Raw genomic sequence first — 2,988 nt, 5'->3', positions numbered from 1 at the left:
CCCCCTTCTGCAGTGGTCTAAGGTCTTGTGAGTCATCACGTTCTATAGTGTATAGGACGTGAGGATGCTGAGGGACATTTTATCACTGTAGCTGAAGAGGAGACAGGCTTGAGGGAGCGCTGTCACAGCCAGCTGGCTGAGCAGATCAGGTAAGTATGATTTGTTATTTTTCTCCCTAGACCAAAATGATCACTTAACCCTTTTAGTGCCGGGGTAGTCCCACTGCAAGGGTTAATTTAAAAAATCCTTGGAGTTCCGCTTTAACTGCAGCCTGGCTTTGCATGTTATTGCCAAGTCTGGGATCAACAAGGACTCCCAAGTCTTTTTCTATCTCCGATTGTCCCAGGAGAGCCCTTTCCTGATTATTTAGCATATATATTTTTATCACCCAAGTGCATAACTTCAACATTTTCTATATTGAACGGCATCTGCTATGTCTCTGCCCATCCTCTGTTCTATCAAGGTTTTCCTGTAACTTTGCTACATCTTGTGCAGAATCTATTTCCCTGCATAATGTATCACTAATAGAGGAATAATAGATTTAGAGTCAAATATATGAATTGTTAATAGTCATCTATTGTATACATTTGAACTGAGTTTATAGAGCTGTATGTGGTTTCTGAACTGAATTACAAATATCATACACCGTACATAAGAATATAATATATATGGTGAGTCCTCTCTAGTCTGTGGTTTCTAACTGTTTTGAACCATTCTTGGAAGTATTCATAAATAAAAGGTTTTGGGATAAATATGATAATACAATATACAGTATATTTTTCTTTGGTAGAATATATAAAAAAAAAGGTAAATAGTAATTACTCCAAATTTTGCTTCTACTGAATTCTATATGATCTAGTATACAGTTTCTAAAAGTGTATCTATACCCTAACAGTGAACTTTCTTTTTTTATTTTGCTTCCTGTTGATCTTTTAAATATATTGTTCAAAGCATTGTGTTATATCTGTTTGATAAGTGCAAAAAAACCCTGTTGATCCTGTCAGAAAAAAATAGAGCTTTCTTGTGTCCTCTGCACGCCTCCTGTGTTTTTTTTTTTCTTTTTCAAATAGGCTTTGTAGCCATCCCAGTTATCATCATGGATCACAGAATAATTAGTGGAGATCTGAGAGTGGGAGTGGTCAATGTTGGGTTGAAAACATCTGAATTAAAGCCATATCTAAATAGCAACCCATGTATAATCTTACATTTAAGGAGGATTTTAACCTAGTCCAATTTTTAGATCTGTCCCTAAGAACTCCAAGAGAATGTAAGAAAGGAGAGATACAATCATACAGGAAACCAGTTTCAAATAATGATATACTTCATGCAAAAAGCTGTCACCCAAGACATGTAGTGAGACCAATGCCTAGAAGACAGTTTATGGTGTAATTGATCCAAGATTTTGAGGAACAATCTAGGGATATAGGTTTCTACAAAGGGGTTATGATATGAAGACTATAGAGACAGCATACAAATAGGAAGATATGCTCTGTTATCAGAAGAAAGCAAGGAGAAGAGTGCAACTACTGTGTTTTCTACTACCAAATTTAGTACAGAATTGTATGGAATTAAAAACATAGTAAAGAGATATTTAACTATTTTATACAAAGATGAATCTTATCATCTGATATTGGACAATGGGGTTCACTTTGTAGATAAAAAAGGCACAATTTTGCCAGTTGTCTCCAAGCTTCTTTCAAGACAAACGAATGAGCATCACACACGAATGGACTTTACAGATGTGGAGACACTAGATGTTCCAGATGTATCATATAAACAAAAAACAATAAATGTAATTGGGGCTTTTAAGGTGCAAATGAAACACTAAGGTTGTACCATAAAAACCTTTTTATTTTAATAATAAACATTGCAATGAACAACCAACAGGCTTAAAACCAATAATTTATTGTGTCCATATCATATACCTTTATATTAGTAAGTAAAGATCATAACACATCTCTTCTACTTATATAGAAAAAGTTCCTTGTCGTCATTCACTTCTTTTAGCTGGTTATCTTGATTGATTGTTCTTGATCTTGGTTCGATGTGTTTAGCTGTCATGCTTCATCAGGAACCACAAGAGAACCTGAGTAATTGCCATGTAACATATCATTTAGCTTACAGTATATATCAATATTAAGTACTTCATACAGAAAACAATTGTCTGAACAACTATTTACATCATGGCAAATGGAGCACTCACCATGCGACCAAGCATCTGGATGAACCCAATTTACTGGTGGGGCCCACCCGGGAAGGCACCCAACCTACAACTAGAATGTTCAAATATAGGATGAGGAATATAGGGCTAAATATGATTAGGTCTCATTATATTGTGGGTAATCAGCCCACTCACCTATTAATAACAAGAGCTATATCCCATTGATATGTGTAGACACTCATATCTTGGCCCAGTTTCTATAATATAAAGGAATTCCTGGATTTGAATATATGTAACAAACAAAGTAGTATGTATATCCAAAAAAGTGCTATACACCAACATAAGGAAAGGACTCTAACTTGTAGTAATAGTAAGTACATATTAATTGCTCTGTTTACAATAATGCATTTAAATTACTACCACATTAACAATTCATTGTGTACATGTCATCACGTGGGAAGCCACACCAGGCAAATGCATCAGATTCTATTTGGTAAATAGACAAATATCCCATCAAAGAAAAGGCTTAAAGGAGAATTATGAGGTGAGTGATTTTCACTCAGCCTCATAATCTGAGCCGACCTGTGACCATAAAACTGTCACAGGTCGGCTCAGTAGATCGGGAAGTGAGCGAACACATACCGGTGCTCGCTCATTTCTCGATCTATACGTGCAGAGAGCCGTGACTGTCACTCACGGCTCCCTGCAGGGATTCCCCCCCCCTCCCCTGTCCGATCCTCCAGCGCTGACTGGCGGAACAGATGGGGGAGGGGCGGGTAAAACTGGCTCTGCCTCTAGATAGGCAGAGCCAGCTGTCACTCACACAG

Source organism: Nanorana parkeri, unplaced genomic scaffold (genome assembly GCF_000935625.1).
Source record: "Nanorana parkeri isolate BGI_ZX_2015 unplaced genomic scaffold, ASM93562v1 scaffold181, whole genome shotgun sequence".
NCBI classification, from domain to species: domain Eukaryota; kingdom Metazoa; phylum Chordata; class Amphibia; order Anura; family Dicroglossidae; genus Nanorana; species Nanorana parkeri.
This window is presented reverse-complemented; position numbering follows the sequence as displayed.